An 18,894-nucleotide genomic window follows, 5' to 3' on the forward strand; every position below is an offset into this window, starting at 1 on the left:
TGGCACCTGATTCCTTTCTAGTCTTTAAAATGAGGAAAACGCGCGTTTCTCTTTCTAAAAGGAAAACTCAAACTACCCTCAGCAGGCGTCCAAGCTGAGGAAAATGCCCTAATTGTCAACTCTCCTGCATGTTCCTGAGTCGAAACTGCCACCTTGCATTTGCAAATACGTATTACATTTATGACACAAGTTCCAAGAAGGAAAAGAAAGGAAAACACACACCACCACATGGTTTTAAGATGCGGACACTGTGGCAGCCTGTCTGTCTGCCTCTAATGAAGTCTGTCTGTAAGCCACAGAGAGGAGCCAACGGCAGAAGGAACAGCATTCAAGGGAAGCTTTTAAATCCCAAGCGAAAAAGATGGTGAGGTTCCTATCTTCCTAATTTTCCACTATCGCCAAGTACTAGGAAGCTACCTCACGCTGCATAATCTTTACCTAGGACCCCAATAACTCCATTAAAATGCATTTGATGAATAAGTATGCTCGCTGCGATGGTGCTCGTGATTGTTTGAAATGACTGAACACAACTTCTATGTTTACTTTTTCACGCAGAAGAAGTCTACAATGTAATGTACCCTTTCTGTACTCTTGCATTATTTCAGTGATATTTATGTTACTTCCTTTAGGCACCCAGAGCCCTCCGATCCCTGACCCAGAGAAACAAGAAAGGAACTAGTAAACCTTTTTTATCTTAACTCTTCCAATTAGCAAAACAAAGCATTTAAGCTCTTTATCTCTATGACTGAAATTGTGAACTCCTTAAAAAAATTTTTTTTCCAGAAAACAACTGAGAAGGGAGAAACCTTTTGCAAAGAGTTCAGTGGTACATTCTTATTGCCCCTAAAACTTAAAATATGCCTAATATTGGTCCTGAAAGAAAAACTATTTTTGATATTTTGTAGTGCATAAAAGTCTAGGTTAGGGAACCTGAAATTCAGACCCAGCACTTCTCAATTATCATGGTGTCTAATTGGTTTGCAAATATTAATTTCATTTTCTTCTGGTCAGGGATCATGATTCACCTTTTCTTACTACAGTTCTTGGAACTTCCTTTGTTCCACAAATATTTATCGAATAACTGTTATGTTGCAAGCGCTTTGCTGGACCAAAAAAAAAAAAAAAAGTATGCTCACTGGGAGGCAAATATTCCGGGGTCTCATCCACAAGAGGAAACTCAGGCAGGAAAGTCAAAGAAGGGGATCTCTTGAGTCTGTGACACTATGAGCGGTAGGGAAACACACCTTAGGGATGACAGGTATTTTCTTGCCTCCACAAGCCTGAACTTGTGTGTGTGCGTACTCACAGCCTGAACTCCAGCAACGACACCTGGAGACAGGCCGTGAGGACAGGACACGGGGCACCAAGATGTCCCCACTCTTGCGACATTTAGTGAACAAAGAGCTTTGTGTGCGTTATCCTTTACTCCTCACACAACCCAGCATGGGTACCGTTATCCCCGTTTTACAGATGGAAAAAGTGAGGCTTGGAGAGGATTAAGTTAACCAGCTCAGGACTCACACGCAGACCTGTTCCCTACACCAGGCTGTGGACCTTCAGAGAGAAAGGACCGCAAGTGTCCTACTGAACCAACTTCCAGAGGGGGCTGCCAAGGCTAGTGTTCTGCAGCTTAAATACCTTAAGTGATTATAACCAAACATGGCAATGCAGTAGCCAATAATAAAAACTGATTTTCAATCCCTGGCCTTTCTCGCTCATGAGAAACCAGTAAAAGCCAATGAAAGAACATCCCGAAGGGAATTCTCTAGGGAATCTGAAGGTATGTGAGCGCAGCATTGGCGATCACAATGCCTTTGCTTCCTGCTGAGTTTAATCTGAAAGAAAACTTTTCAGATTAGCTGCCTGAAGTTGGCTTTCTATTTGCTTAAGAGCAAAGCCCATCAATGCCAACCTCAGTAAGCAGAGGGCGGGCTGCACTTAACCGGTGAAGGGAGAGCCCACCGCCCCCCCCCCCGCCCCTGCCTTCAGGGAGCTGGTGGCTGAAGGCTGCAAAACAGTCCACGAGAAGGAGCGTTACATGGTGACAGAAAAACACTACTCTGTAGCAGGACACTCAGGAAACAGGACAGGGTGAAGCCAACGGCTCTGGGTGACACGAGGTGCCTTTAAAGGTGTCGTCAGAAAGACACCACTGTGAGGGCCGCAGGGGGTCTGCAAGGACTGCCCGGTAGCCCCAGAGACTGCAGGGGGCAGGAGGTGGACCCCTTGAGATCTGAACCGGAAAGCATCCTCACCAAATCCCAGAAAGGGACACGTGTGCAGGCGTCGCCAGGCCAGGGGAAGGGGGGAACCCAATGATTCAGACCCAAACGTGAGACTTCTGTAAGTGGAGTGCAGGAATCCATGACTTTTTAATCCCATCTCTAGTGATTCCTATGCATTCTGAATTTTGAAAACCGCTTCTCCACGCTTGTATGAGAAAGCCCAAATTCAAGTTCTCATATCGTTTCTGGACTACATAGTATTTGTTACCATGAAGATATGCACTCATTGTCTTAGCTGGGGTTTCGGTGTGCAAAGGTCAGGCTCGTAACAAACATGTTCTAACAAATGTCAATTATGTGTGTCACAAAAACATGTAGCTATGTTCTGAAATGTCCGAAAGCTCAAAGAACAGGCAAGCCCAGTTCATCGAAATGGTTGATTTTCCAGATGAGAAAGTAAACCCAGGGAGCAGAAAGGAGACCATTTAGTGGCTCAGCCAAACCTGGTCTGTCGATTCTCTCCCCAGATGGCTCACTCACATCACTGACAGTTTAACTTAAAAATTCCAGTGGGGAAGGGAGATGACAGAGCACAAAGGATTTTCAGGGCAGTGAAAATGCTCCATACAATACTACAATGATGGATTTACGTCATCATATGTTGTCCAAACTCACAGAACGTACAACACCGAGAGTGAACCCTAATGTAAAGCGAATGATTACGACGCGTCAGCGCAGGTTCATCAGCTTCAACACCTGTACCGTGGGGGGGAGGGGTGCTAATAATGGGGGAGGGTTATGCAAATGTGGGAACAGGGCTGTATAGGAAATCTCTGTACCTTCCTCTCAATTTTGCTGGGAACCTAAAACTGCTCTTTACAAATTAAGTCTTTAAAAATGTTTTAATTCCAATTATAGTTCCCCCTTATATGTCCTTGTTTTAAAGGGCAAACATGAAACCCACCTGACCACGTGAGGGACAGCATGAGCTCAGCACCAGGAGATGCACTGACCACTTTCTAAGGCTCCACGTCCATCCACCCCAACGGCAAAGGCCAGCTTATCTGGTTCTGCACTGTAAATCCCAAGACCACAGACCCCACTCATGAGTGTTCTTTTCCAGGAAATGTCCGCAAAAAAATCCAAAATGTAACCAGAGGGAGAGGGTGTGTTACCCAGACAGCACCCCACGAGCCATGTAATTAACGCGGGAGAGAGACAGCTTAGAGCACTTCGGGAAGGAACTCGGTCTCCTAACCACCTCCTGACGCCAGAGTAGGAATAAGGGCGACAGGATACCAGTGACACACTTTCTGATCACACTCCTCCTCCCAAGCCCAGACCCAGTGCGAGGCAGGCACTTTATCCTTGTAACTACTATTTATTATTATAATCAAGATCTGTTCATCTGCCTCTCCCTCCGTTCCACGTTCAGGGCTGTGGATGAGCAGGGAGAGAGAGAAAGCACAGGAATATGTGAGTGTTATGAGATCAAGACTCGTGATTTAGTCAGAGAACCACGCTTCTATTCCCTGAAGTGTTTAAAACTAAGACCTCCGTGTAGAATTCTGCCTTTCTTAGGTTGGAGCTGCCTCACCCTACACCAACACTCCCTTTAAAGAAATTTATGCCTCAGTAGCAGAGAATGTGCAGACTTTTAACTTCTACGAAGAATGAAACAGCCAAAACCAATAGCAGGGTTAAGACCCCCACTACCCCGCGCCCACCCCCAGTGAACGAGTCTTTTTTGTTGCACAGCTGAGTTAGTAGGTAGTAAAAGTGAAATAATTTATGCAATACATCTTTTTTTTTCTTTAAGAGACCAATCTGGATGGAAATCTTTCTAAAGCCTGAAATCTTGAGGACATTAAAGATGCTTTTCTTAATGGCTCAGGGAAAACATCAACTACCATCCTGTCCTTGCAATTAAGTGACAGCCGCAGGGAACATTATACGTCAGGCAGCAACATTCTGACTCCAACAAAGAAAGCGCCCAGTCATCTGGGCTCCGCATGCCTGTTCTGTCACTTTCGGTTGTGTTCTAGAACAGATATGGGGGGGGGGGGGGGCGCCAGGTAGGCTGACCAGACAGCAAGCTAAGTTCCAGTTAGGTGAGCGATCACTGCAGCAAACACCCCCTCCTGTTGCAGAGTGGAGACAACCTGGATGGGCGCGTGAATGAAAGGGCCTGAGGAAGAGGCACTACCGTGAGCGCTTAGGAGTGATTCCCTCAAAGTTGTGTGTGTGTGTCTGTGTGTGAGCGCGCGCGCGCGCGCCCGCACGCCTGGGCAGTGGGTGGGCAGCTGCTTTATAAAAACACCTGGTGCAGCTGCATTAAAAGAGACAGTGCCCCTTCCAAGGAGGGAGCAGCCCTGCAGTGCAGCACAGATGCGAGCCAGTGTCTGGGCTATGGCGTCAAGTGTGAGGAATTACGTTGTGAGAGGGAGACCAGCAAATTAAAAAGCACCAATAGTAAAGGGCCCACAAACACAAGGAAGGACAAAAACTTAGCATATCCATTCTCACACTGATAGTAAAAGAAAAGGCACTGGCAAGTCTTCCTATCAAAGCATCGAAAAACAATGGAGATCTTGGATTCTGCAAGCATCTATTGCTAACACTTATTACACACTTGCAATTGCCTTCTCCTCTACTCACCAGAAAAACCCAACTGACCTCAGATTGAGCAATTTTAGTTTAAAATAACAAAAGAAGGTTTAACAGCACGAAAAAACCTCCAAACCCTCTACCAGAGGTAAACCTACGTGTGAAGCTATTCTACCTTAGGCACTAAGAGATAAGGCACCACATTCCACAGCTGAGCAGTCTAGACCTGAAACCAACAATGTGATGAGGACAAGATAAATTCTAACACTGTCCTCCTGAAGGCGATGTGATTCAGCACTGGATAAAGGAAAGCTGACCAAGGGAGACACACACACGACCCGCAAAACACACACTACCTACTCACGGGCTCTCACAGCAAGAGCTGCGCATAAAATACATTCTTTTCATATTTGCTGACTATCTGAACCTACTAAAAATAATGAGTTCACCTTTTTCTTTTCTATGTTATCAATATTTTTATGATTAAAACTTCTGTTAATACTTTTCAAGGAGAAAAATAAGAAACTATTTTTTTCATTAGTTCCTTTATATCACATATTAAGATGTGTAAACACTGCATAATAGTGCCCAAAGCAGACACTGGAGTCAGGAGCCCAGGAGGGAAGTGCCACTCACTCCAGCGCACACCAAGGGTGACCTCAGGCCAGTTCCTCAACCTTTTCTGGACACCGCTGTCTTCCTCTGTAAAACGGGGGTAAAGACAACCTTCTGCAGGAGGGCCTGTTAACTATAAAAAAGGAACACCTGGTAGCAGGCCTGGTCCTGGTGGACAGCACCGTGACTGGAGTGGAGGGACTGCAGTGGGACCACAGAAGGGACCAGCATCACCTGTCACAGCATCTGAGAGACCAGCTTTAAAAGCAGGAGAGTCCTCTAAAGAACCACAGGTCGCTAGATGTTTCCCTCCAATGTGAGATACCTTCCAGGGGGGAAAAGATAAACCTAGCTATACAGACTCTACCACAAAATACTAAATGTGTTTATTCGTTCAGACTTCAAACAAAATATATAACCAGAATTTTTCTCTTGAGACCCATAAAAATTAATAGCACTTGATATATATGTATATCAAGTATGTATACACATATAAAATTAGATATTGATATATTTTCTTACTCACTTCAAGTCACATACCACGTCCCATTACTTTAATTATTGCAAAAGTAACGATCCATGTTTATCTAGAATATAATTCTCAGTCTGAACTCCTCTCTCTTCAGCCTCCCCTCGGCAACAGGCAGGGTGACCACAGTCCCCTATTTCAAACTAGGGAATCCTGTCTTTACTGTTTTATATAGTTTTAATTCTTGAATTGCTCAAATGAGGAGGTAAGAATCAGGGAAAGGAGCTGGGCCGCATGTCTGACCAGCTGGGGAAGCACGCGTTACACCGAAACATAACCAATGGGGGCTGAACGGGCCCCAACCAGGGTGAGGCCAGAGCAGACACAGCGCCAGGGTTCCAGGAGGAAGCATACACAAGACGGTGGACTTTTAATGAGAAGTCTGCTCGTCACAGCGGCTGACCATTTACCCAGAACAAAAGACGAGGCACAGAATTCTGGGTGCCACCTTCCTCCTCTTCCCGGGGCTACGCTCCTCCCACTTCAAGAAGCTTTCCTACATTTCTCCCCGTGACTTCACAACACACTCAATGTTTAGAATTATCCCCACAGGGTAACTTCAATATTGAAATATCACTTCAAGCATCGTTAAGGCACTCAAACTGAACTCTTCTCACTGGCTGAGTAAAAGGTTAAAGGTTTCGGACACAAGTCGGAAGGCAAGAGGTTAAGTGATGCGAGGGGTCCTGTTCCCTTCTGGGCTCCCGACCCACCCACGGCCCTTCCTAGTCATCACCAACCCAACCTGCAATTAAGGTTTTCAAATTGTGCCTTACTTCTTCTCAGCCCTTCAAGAAGCTGACTCTAAAATAACACTGCCCTTGAATCTGGATATATTTCCAGTATTTATATAAAGTCAGACTATATGCAGCTTTGTGTCTCACTGAACAACTTCTAAATACAAGAATAACCTGGTTTCTGAACCTGAACCACTTCCGCTGCTGTGTCTTCGGCACTGGCACAGTTAGAAGGCATAATTCTTCCCTGGCGTGTGGTCTCTAAGGGCAGTGTTTGTTTTCCTTCTGGTTTTCAAAGTCTGTATACAACTTAATTTGCTTGTGCTAAAAATTCATGATATTTCATACATATTCATAACTCCACTATTCTTCCTAAAAAGAGATAAAGGTTTGTTCTACACACAACTCCTAATTTGCCTGCACTGAATATGCATTAGATACTTCATTCATTATTCCTAATTCCCCTGTTCCTCCTTTAAAAAGAGGTAAAAGAGAAAACCCACCTTTATAAAGTTTCCCTTTGAGGTTCCACTTGACAGGATCCCTCACCAGAAATGATGCACCCACGCCATCAACTCAAGCACCACTCTTTCCTCCCTGGGATACAGAGCTCTGCCCGTGGTTCAGCCCAAGCCCACCTTCCCTTTCATCAACCCCTTGATGAGACCCCCGTGAAAGGGCCTGCTGCTCCAGAGCTGGTTCTGTCTTCAACCTACAGCCACAAGCATCCAAAATTAACCTACAGAACGGAAAGGGAACGCTGAACTGAAACTCTTCAACCCACAAATACACCAAGTTTTGCTTTAAACCCATGACCTTAAAAGTAAAAAGAAATTTTGATCACCTGAGCCAACTGCTCGCTCAGGCACTAAACAGATTTATGACCTTGAATGAGTCCCTTAACTTCCCAGAAGCATGGCCATCTCACCATGAGATGTCGATGGCTCTGAGCTGCTCCCCAGGCCGACACTATGGTTCACCAGGCACTGGGTTACACACCAGAGACACACCATGAACCAAGCAGGTGAGGTCTGTGCCCTCATTCTAAGAGGGGACACAAGCCATACAAAAGTGAATCCGATGATGGCAGTCCCCTTGGACCAAAAAAAAAAGGGCTCTAGGGGAAAACCTAGCCGAGTGAGGAGAGGGCGTGCCCAGGGCAGTGGGGGGTGGGGGGTGGGAAGGAGTGCTATTTCATAGCGGGTGGGCAGGGAGGCCTCTCCCTCCGGTACCCTGTCATTTGGTGATGAATGACTTGCCCTGCAGGACCTCGAGAGCCAGAACTAACCTACACAAAGAAAACAAGCACACAGGCGCGCAGGCTGGGCCGCCAGCCCTCCCTCGACCAAGGCGGCGTCCTCGGTGGCTTGCAGGCGACGTGCAGGTCCTATGCCAGCTGCCACAGTGGTGACACCCTCGGCTCCCTCTCGTCAGCAGCACACACAGCCCCAAGGACGTCCCACGGCAGCGTGCCTGTGAAACGGGCCCGCCCAGCACACAGGAGGGCAGGACCCCCTCCGGGCAAGCCAAGCCAGACCAGCACTGCCACTCCCCCCTGCAAAGCTGAGCCTGGACTATGGAGAGAGGGCGGCGAGAGGCAGGACCACAGGCTCCGGCCAAAAGAAGCTTCAAGATTTCTCCACTGACCACCTGACTACACCGCTTCTCTTCAGCAAAACTCAGCCTCAAGGTTGAGGTGCGAGGCCTCTACTGGCAGAGCCTGGCTATGATTCTCCAACCAAACATCGAAAGCAAAGTCTCCCTTCTTTCTCTAAGGACAACAGTCAGAGAATCATGTTTCGGATTGAAAAATAAATCCCTAAATTTACGGTGCACATCACTGCATATTAATATTTGGTATGTGGCTGCCTGGGCTGTGAGGTTAAAAATTTAATTACTGAACAGTAACAAAAGCCAATGAACACAGTCACATGAAACACAGCCTGCGTGCTGTCTTATTATGGCTGCACTTCTACCATTTCAGACTATCCTGGCAACTTACGAAGGCAATTCTTTGGGGGTCTACAGCCAGAAACCGCTCCCCAGACGCTAACAGCAGGTTCTCCCTGATAATTCATGACTAAAGTGGACATCACATTTCTCTTAGTGGGTTTGGGGGATGGGATGGGGTTGGATATGGCTGCTTTTTGTGTTTTTTAACTGAACGTCCCAAAAGTTAAGAGGCTGCACATTTCTAAAACCCAGATTTTCAGTTTCTCTTGAAAATCAGATACGTTAAAGCTGGGTCCCGAGGCCCAGGGAGATGATGTGCAGAGCTAGGCTGGGCTGAGGCAGCCCCCTTGGGCCAGCAGCGGCTCTCCAGCCATTCCCACAGCTCCCACCCACCCGGACCCTCATGCATGTACGAGCGTGCACCACGGACCAAGTGCCCTCCGTCAGAGGCTACAGCAGCAGACCCCTAGCTGACAACTGGTCACCAGGGGAGAGTTCTGTTGCTGCTGCTGCATGTTTTCTGTTTTGCTTGTAATTGTACATGCTTGGGCCTCATCCACATCTACTGGATCAAAGTCCCTAAGGAGTAGGGCCTGAGCATCTGTACCTTGTAATCTCCCCTAAATAATTCAGAATCACTGCAACCGTGGCCTCATGACGGCAGGAATAATGTCAGAGAGACGCCAGCAGGCACCACCAAAACCCACGTTCTCAATAAAAAATTAAAAGGCCCCCAAAACCCCCTCACCCTGGATCACGTGCTATAATAGGTTCAGCCTCACGCCGTAGCTCGTGAATGCATGGCTGTCACCTCCCGGACGTGGGAAACACACAGCGTGACAGCGTGACAGCGGGGTAAGCACCAGCCCCAGATACCACACAAGAACAGTCAGGCAGAAACACCGGCTGCTGACCACCGGGCAGCGCCTGCCCCCTGTCCCCCTCTGCCGGGGCCACCACCTGATTCATCAATCCAACAGGACCCTGGGCGAGGAGCATGGCACTGCCCAGGACCGCCTCGGGCCGGCAGACAGTCTGCACACCCTCCCCGACGTGCTTCAAGAAGTTTTGTTTTAAGGGGGAAAAGGAGGCACCCAGATGGTGAATCACTAAGTCAGAGACCAGGAACATAAACCATCCCCTGCCTGGCCCTCGCCCAGGGCCTGCACACCGCCAGCCCCAGCCAGTGGCCAAGGAAGCGTCGTGGGCGGTGGACACCTGTGTGATGGCTCACTTGGCGATGCACAGACACGACCTTCACAAACCACCGCCTCCAACGGGGGTGGGGGGGGTGTACATCCTTGGAGTCCCTCAGGCTATGTCCTCTGAGAGCTTCCCGGCAAGTCCACCATGGCTGTCCCCACCTCAACAGACCCTCCAGGGATAAACCGTGAGATACAAGCCCTTCACAGGACATACAATTGGGGGGGGGGGGGCGGGGGCCAACGTGACCATGAGCTGACCCACCGCAAGCTGCAGGGCTCTGGCCACCTGCCTCTGGCGTGGCCTGTGCAGGAAGCTCGAGGGGGAGCCTGGTGGGGGAGGGAGTCCTGTAAATCCCCAAGTGCCTACAACTCTGAACCCAAGGGAACATCACAAGGGTTCTGCTGAGGGCCAGTCCTGTGTCCTGCCCATGGTCACGAGAATCAACTCACAGTGGCGCACACACCAAAAGAAAACAAAAGTCAACTTTACTTTATGACAAGGTGTGAAATAAAATTTAAATGCTAAAGGGAAGCAGGAATAGTTCAAAACCCAGGGCACCTCCGGACCTCGGGCCTCTTTCCTGTTTACTCAGGGGGGCCGCCCGCTGGCAGGGGGGCAGGCGGGCAGACAGACACATCCGCTGAAGGCTTTTGCTTTGTTAGCAAAAGTCCTCACTTCCTCTCCCCTCCTGCCTCTCACTTTTCTTCCTATTCTAATGACATCGCCATGCAACAAAGTTACACTTCCGGGTAAAACAGGGAAGCCAGGGCAGGTCTAACTCCTGCCCCAGGCGCTCGCTACCTTCGAGGGGGAAGCGCTGGCTCCCGAGGGCCCCTTAGGGCCCAGAGATTGTGCAGCATTTACGCCATCTGAGGGGTGCCCACTTTATGAAAACCCAAGGCAACGAAACTGAATGGTGCCAACCAGATGCAGCGGTACAGTCCCCCTGCGGGCACCTGCACCTCCAAGGATGCCTGTGGAAAGCCCAGCACAGGTCACCATACAGAAACGCACAAGTAATTCCTTACTTTGTATGAAACTGATGAAACACTGCAACACGAATGCCAGAGGCCTTCACTCACTGAGTTTTGCTCTCTGCCCTACTTTTCCCATCTCATGCGATTCCTCCAGACTGGGGGATAACTAAGAAAACACCACAGCAACTTCTCTTTCTCATCCTTTCCTGGACAGAATAGTCTCATCTGGATCTCTAGAAAGGGAGTCACAACAACTCACAAGGAACAAAACTTGTATAGAGACAAATATTTCTACAGTTATGCCTCTTCTCAATGAGTAGGTGCATTCCCTAAAGCAGGACTTAGAATTTTTTTTGCAATAGTCATCAAAGTCCACGTTTGAAGAAATTTGGGGATGTGAGCTACAACTTCACATATAGGGTTTGTTTAAAATGGATCGGGACACCTGACTGTACGCCCTGGGGAGACAATTTGCCCTTTTAGGGGATAAAAAACAAACAAACAAACAAGGAACCTGTGTGAGTGATTTTCAGGCGGCTGAGATGCTGGGTACAGATCTGTGGGGCTCTTCCCCAGTCCTCCCCGTCGGGGGCCACACCCAAGTAGAGGCCAAGGGCAGCAATGTTATTTGGACAATGTCCGTTCAACACACTCTCGGCCAACAGAATTCTGAACTCCAGCACAGCAATCGCACAGCACAAGGACGGCAGGTCTCACCGCGCGAGGGATACCCGAGAGGCCCAGAGAGAGTCCTGTGACCCCTCATGGACTGCAGCGTCAGGACCACCAGCAACCAGGTTTCCAAACCATCAGTCGAGCACAAGGCCTCCAGACACCGTGTGTCACTCTTAGGCCTCTCAGTAGATGATGGAGGGGTTTTGCTTCTATTTAAAGGTTGACCGTGCGCTGGGCAATTGGACATCTTCTCACTGCAGTTTCCAAGTCTTCAGGCAACGGCGCCCACCCTGGAGCACCGTGCATCAGACCATCGTGTGACCCAGGGTCTGGCCTCATTTACTGGGGCCCCGGCAGAGCAACACTGCTCGTCTGCCGTCTGCACGGCCTCCGTGCAGTTCCGGATACAATGGGAGGAATGAAGTTCAGCCGTGGGGGGGGGGGGGGGGGGGGGGGGGGGGGAGGGGGGCGCGCCAGGAGCCACGTTCAGTGGGGAAATGCTCCCCTTCTTTCCAGCAGGTACTCAGAGGAGCCTAAGAAGAGGACGCCTCGAAAGGGGACTAGACGAAGGGGCGGGGCCCACAGGCTTCAGGAAGACGGGGGCCTGAGTGTAAGGGATACAGCGAAGGGGCCGGGACTCTCCAGGATGGCCAGGCCATCCTCTCGTCCCGCTGCAGCCTCTGCTCTAGGAAGAGTTCTCCCCATAAGTGAATCATGACCTCGGGAAGGTGCGGGAAGGTCTGCTCTGGCTCCTTCCCCTGCGCTGCTCCCTCCATGAAGCACCAGCATCTCCTCCCTGGCGGGGAGAGGGGCTACCTGTGCCACCTCCACCATCTGGCAGGACCTGACGACAGCTGTCTGCTCTGGGTCCTGTGGCTGGCGGCCAGGCAATGCTGGGAAGCCCAGCTTGGGCACCTTAGTCGAATCCATGGAGACTGGGCCAGGAGGACCACGGGGGCGTGAAGACCCACCCTCCACTTAGAAATGAGGCCGGAGAGAAGACGAGCAGTTGCTACTAATCGAATTATATCTGCATGACCACTGAGTTTTACAGTATAATATTGTTATTCTACAAAAATTACAACAAAAATATAACGTTTTGTGTAATGTAGACCAAAAACATGTTTTTAAAAGATCCCCTTTGAGGGCTCCAACTACACTGTGTTAACATGTTGTTAACAGGAAATAAACTACCAGCAACTTTCTAAAGAACAGAACTTATTTATTGAAGGGGGAATATGATAAATCAACAGTAACCAAGAGATGTGAATGAAGCTAGCTCATCCTCTTAGGAAAATTTTTTACAAATATAATTTTGCTTATAACAAATTAGTAAAAGCCAGAGAACTATCTCACTGGCATCAATTAGCTGTTAGAGTTGTCAGTCACCCCTATTTCCTTCAGATATTCTTTTAAATATACAACCCCCAACAAATGGCTCAAAATCATGACTCAAAATCTCAAGACATTTCTGGATGAGCATCACAATACCACAATCTTATTATATCATTAATATGCAAACATGAGAACTCAATTCATTTCTAATATAATGCAGAAGTACATACCACAAAAACCCTACTCCCATTAACTTACTTCTTCTCAAAATTCCATCCACCATGACGACCCTTCCCTCCAATTAAGAACAAACTCGCATGTCTGGAAGCAGAGGGCAGGGACCTTACCCTGCTGGCTTTTCACTATCACAACTCTGGCACCGAGCTGATGGTACATGTTTGTTACGAGGAGCTGAAACTCACTCTACTTTTTTGTTTAAATGATCACACAAGAACAAATGAGACTAAATTAATCAAGCAGTTTAAAAATTTCCCAGTAAAGCAGCCGCATAGCACAGGGAGATCAGCTCGGTGCTTTGTGTCCACCACCTAGAGGGGTGGGATAGGGAGGGTGGGAGGGAGACGCAAGAGGGAGGGGATATGGGGATTTATGTATACGTATAGCTGACTCACTTTGTTATACAGCAGAAACTACCACACCACTGTAAAGCAATTATACTCCAATAAAGATGTTAAAAAAAAAAAAAATTTCCCAGTAAAAAGAGCCTGAGAAAAGAATCTGAAAAAGAATGAATATGTGTATATGTATAACTGAATCACTTTGCTGTACACCTGAAACTAACACACTGTAAATCAACTATACTCCAATAAAATTTTTTAAAAGAATCCAAAAAAGAATATATGTAAAACTGAATCACTTTGCTGTACACCTGAAACATTGTAAACCAACTATACTGCAATTTAAAAAAAAAAATTTTTTTAAGAAAAAGGAAAAAACCAAGTCAAATAACACCACTTAAGATTCAGTGAACTACAGTTATTTCCAAGAAGCCATGTAGCCAACATAGGCACAAGATTCTGGCAAAAGCAAAAAGCAAAGATGTTCTTTCTCATCTAAAATTACAAAACTAGCACATAATAAAGAAAATTCCAGCTTCTTCTCCTTTTAGCTTTCTAACCAAACACCGCCACAGTTTTTAGCTGGAAGGGTCTGGACAGGCTGCCACCAGCTGTGGCACTGGCGCCCTGTGCCTCCCCGAGAAGGGAGCATTTCTCACCACAGAGCAAACAAAAGGCTTCTGTGCCTTCTGCTGAGAAGCAGCAGCAACGCGGACAGGCCGGGAGAGGGCGTCTTGTGTCACACACTCAACCCAGCCGCTCCTAAAACCCTCAGTTTAGACTGCCACTGGCCGCAAACACCTCTTCCACCGGCCCTCACCTCCTCCACCAGGGAAGACACACACAGGGTCTGGGGCGCGGGGGACAGAGGCGTCGCCACATTATCTCTAGACACACGCAGACTAACGCTAAGGAAAGCAGGCAATGTCTAAAATGGGGCCTTTAACCAGAAGCACCAAGGCTAAGCCAAAACCTGGCCACTGCGTGGCCGGTCACAACACAAGCACAAATTTGGCTCCTTGAGAAGCTAGCTTTGTCTTTTCTAATCCGACACTTTATCCTTTGTAAAAGCAGTTTCAACTCTTAAAAGGAAAGCAGCCTGTACTAAATAATGTTCTCTATCTCCTAAGCCCACTGGTCAGTTACAGAGGAAACAGGTCGAAATCTCACTGAAAAGGAGAACGCGTACCCCCTAACTGGATGTGGAAACACAAAGTCACTTCACTGCCCCCAAGTCGTTATGATATTAAAATATTACTGTGATTACGATGCAAGATAATCATATACTTAGAAAGGCAGCTTAAGTAACTGCAGTAATAAGCCACGGGTAAAGAGGAAACATACAAATAAGTAACAATGAAGAAAAAAGGAAAGAAAATCTGTGTTTCAGTTAGCTCCTCCAAAAATGTCTGAAAGCCAATCTTTTATTGGAACAAGAGTACCGCTTTCTAGTAAGGCACCAAATCCAAAAGCCAGTTTTATTTGTGGGAAAGTAAGAAAAAGGGAAAGAAAAATAACAGGTCTGAGGACAAGCAACAGAATATTACAGCTCATTCTAGCCCGGTTATCAGTAAGTCAAGCTGTCACAGCACTTATTAAAGCACATCTCCTGCCATACAGTCCGCATACAGCGAGTGTCCCTTAGAGGGGACATCTCTGTCTAGGAGACCCGTCTGGAGCCACAGCCCAAGAACTCTGGTTTGGATAAAAACAGGCAGAAGCATCTCCGAAGGCTGAGACATTTGTTCACACCAAATGCTCAGTATTGGTGTTCTTTCCTGGGGTCTGAGAGTTCAAGGACAAGGCCAAGCTGGAGACAACAGATTTCAGCACAACCAAAGCCAAAGAAACGCCAACGCAGGCTGCCACGAGGAGAACCTTCCTAAACTCCAAACTGAAGAGCTTCTGAAAAGCCTTACTTGTGGGAGAAGAGAGAAGCTCTTTACAATTTAATTTCTTTTTAATTTCTAATAAAAACCAGGGTAAATTATAGGACCTCTCCAACCAACCTCCAGTGAGGGTTCACGTTTGCTGTTGGTTTACTCTTCCTGAAGAAGAGTCTCAAACACGTCCCTGAGGTTTTCCTCACCAGACGGGGTCCCCTGCCCATGGTCCCACCCAGCCATCCCCTCTGACTGACCATCAACAAAATCTCTCCAGGGGAAAGAAGTCGCCTCAACCTCTGCAACCAGACAGAGCTTTGCAAGAATTATTTCCGAGCACAGGAAACACAAAGGGAAATGAGCTTGGAGATCCTGAAGCCGGAAACACGTTAGGAAAAAACACACAACGTTTTAGTTTGAAGAAAACTTTAAAATGAAAAAGAAACACCCAACTCTTAGACGATAAAGCTCTAAATCTGGTCGGGGCTGGAGGTCAAAGGCTTAAGATTAATCTCCTTCAAAACTACCCACTCGGGGCTTCCCTGGTGGCGCAGCGGTTGAGAGTCCGCCTGCCGATGCAGGGGACACGGGTTCGTGCCCCGGTCCGGGAAGATCCCACATGCCGCGGAGCGGCTGGGCCCGTGAGCCATGGCCGCTGAGCCTGCGCGTCCAGAGCCTGTGCTCCGCAACGGGAGAGGCCACAGTAGTGAGAGGCCCGCGTACCGCAAAAAAAAAAACTACCCACTCGATTCAAATCACTGCTTGTTTCTACTGCTGAGAAGTCACTTTAGAGAGACCTGGGTGACACCACAAAGACTGAGAGCCCTCACAGCCCACCCTTAAGACGTGGTGATGCTCCCCTCGCACAAAAATCAAATCAAGTTCCCTGATTCACAAACCCCTCATCCTCCCTCCCAGGACCCCTTGTACAGCCACCAGCTTCCCTGCCATCCACCACCCCGCCACTCAGAAAGAGAAGGGACGGTCAAGGCCAATAACCTCAGTTTTCTTTCATTCCAAAGACTTTTATAGCATAGAGGCTCACCCTAATTTATGGGGTAAAGGAGGAAGTTTTCCCAGCAGCAGTGGAGGATAAGAAGGGTCCATGGCCCCAGGTGAAGAGAGCCATGGGGGGTCAGGGGGGCTGTTCAGAGCATCCCCCTACCCACCCACACCTTGGAGTAAGGGGTACAATCTTTAACTGTTAAAGATTAAACAAGTAAGCTGAAAAGAGGCCGAACGTCAGGGTGGCAAAGAAAGACCTTTAGAAGAATTCATGTTGAGTCTACATTTTAAAATACAACCTGCAGAGTAACCGCCTCCAAAATGGAAATACTGCTTAACTTTTCATTGTGAGATTTCTAAACACACAGAAAAGTGGAAGGAATGATCCTAAATATAATGAATATCCAATTATTGAATACCTACAGTCAACATTTATTAACATTTTCACATAGTTATCCATTCCTCTTAACAAGATAGATTTCCCCACTGAACCATTTCAAAATAGGCCATAAACATCAAGAGACCTCAATCCTAAACACAGAGGAGAGTATCCTCGTGCCAGCACCACAGACCATTGTCACAGCGAAGAAAAACAACCATCCCCAGATTATCCAACACCCGGCCCACGTTCAAATGTACCCGACGCCCCTACGCCGCTTTGAGCTTGTTTCCATGTCAATCCCTCCAGCACCTCTGAAGCCACGGTGCTGACTTTTTGAAGAAACAGGGCCAGCTGCCTCATAGGAGGGCTCACGTTTTGGATTTATCTGATGATTCCTTTATATCACGTGTGTTGTTAACCTGTTCCTCTAGCCCCAATTTCACCTTAGATTCTGGTTAACACTTTTGGAACGGTATTTCATGGATAACACCGCATATTTCTACAGCATCAAAAGAGATTATACACCATGTCAGCCTGCCCGACTATCCGTGATCCTAAAGTTGGTCACTTAAGTGAAATAAACATTTCAATCTGATATTATTTCAATTAAAAGCATTTAGGATTTCTAGGGATGTTTATAAAGAAGGGAGAATGCAGGAGAAAGAAAAGAGGAATAATTAATAAGGGAAGCAAACGAGCCAAAATACGGAAGAAGTCAGGGTCCTGGTTTGCGTCAACTAAATTAGCCAAATTCTGAGCAACAAGTATGACCAGGAGGTCAGGGGTCTGTAGTATTCAGGCATAATCAGCTTCACAAAACTCTCAGCGCTTTAGCGCACACACACCTGCTAGGCGGTTAATAACACCACGGAACTAACTCATTCCCCAGGTACCATTAAAACATGTTTGCATGCAGTACGCACGGCACACCATCTTCCAAGTCATTACCTACTTCCCAAACATGCCTTCCCATCTGGATATTCACAAAATGGGCCATGCCAACAACCCCCGGGAGGCAAGCAGGGCAAGGATGTCCTTGTCCTCGTCTGACCAATGGGAATCTGAGCCGGAAGGCAGGATCAGACAAGATCACAGCGTCAAAAGGAGGTTAGATTCCAAGTCACCTGGCGCTCAGGGTAACGACTTTTCCAATAAAATAAGTCATGATTTCACAGCAAGGTGCAATGTGGATACAGTTCTCCAGAGACACCTTTATGTGTGGTAGTGCAGTACAATGCTATATGGGCGTGGTGTTCATATTTTATTTCCGTAAGGTACAGTTTTATGCATGCACAAATATACATATGCAATACATAGGTCTTTTAATCTCACTGTTCCTCTGAGTAAACAATATTTATAAGTATGTTAAATAAATCCTCTTTCAGGAACATCAATCCCACACAGACTTCCCACCTAAGTAAAGCTGTGGCGATGACAGATGTGACAGCACTGCTGCCATCAGCGCCTATGTGCTCAGGCAGGAGCTCTCAGCGCCCCACCGTGTGTGGCTGGCCTCCGGGTCCACCCCTCTCCACCCACAGTCCCGCGTAGGCGCCCTGTGCCCGGCACTGACCTATTCAAGTCAGGTCCTGTTTTAAATGCACCAGGAGAGTTCTTTTGAATTTCCCAGTTACTCATCTCACTGCGCTGCTGTGGAGTCTCAAATCCACAAACTCTGGGGCTTCTTTGCCAGAACTATGGGTGGATTTAATATCTTCTGAAAACCACTACTCTGCTCACGGTTTCTTTAGCTAGAAGATGCAAAGAAGGACTTCCCCGCTTTGTTTGCCATTCTTGTTAACAACTATGGTCATACTTCAATTGGGAAGAAACGAATTGAAATTTGATTTTCTAAGCCTACCGACTTGGCCACCAAAACCCTAGGAAAATCACAACCATCAAGAGAAAATCCAGAGAAAATGATATAAACACAGCATCCAAAGTCGTCCGACCGTGTCAAGACTTGTACTAATACCCGGCGGTGCCCAGTGGCTCGGCTGGGAACCCGCTCCGGTCCAGCCCCTGGCAGCCTGAGAGCGGAGCCTTCACCCGCTGGCGGGTGAGAACAGGAAGGTAAGAACGGGGGTCCCCGAGGGCCTCCTTCTGCAGCCCCTCTGGACGGGCCTCTCCCTGGAGCTCTGCGGGAACCGAGTCCGAGGCCCTACTGCTGCCTGCACTGCAGGCAGC

The 18,894-nt window shown here is 47.7% G+C and overlaps 1 protein-coding gene across 24 annotated transcripts in view; it reads right to left on the reverse strand.

Annotated features, from left to right (window-relative positions):
• MAP4K4 (mitogen-activated protein kinase kinase kinase kinase 4) overlaps nucleotides 1–18,894 on the reverse strand; it is a 177,516-nt gene that overhangs the window by 94,186 nt on the left and 64,436 nt on the right. The window lies entirely within an intron of this gene.

The sequence above is a fragment of the Monodon monoceros genome, unplaced genomic scaffold (assembly GCF_005190385.1).
Source record: "Monodon monoceros isolate NGI ecotype Baffin Bay Population unplaced genomic scaffold, NGI_Narwhal_1 Super_Scaffold_19, whole genome shotgun sequence".
NCBI classification, from domain to species: Eukaryota; Metazoa; Chordata; class Mammalia; order Artiodactyla; family Monodontidae; genus Monodon; species Monodon monoceros.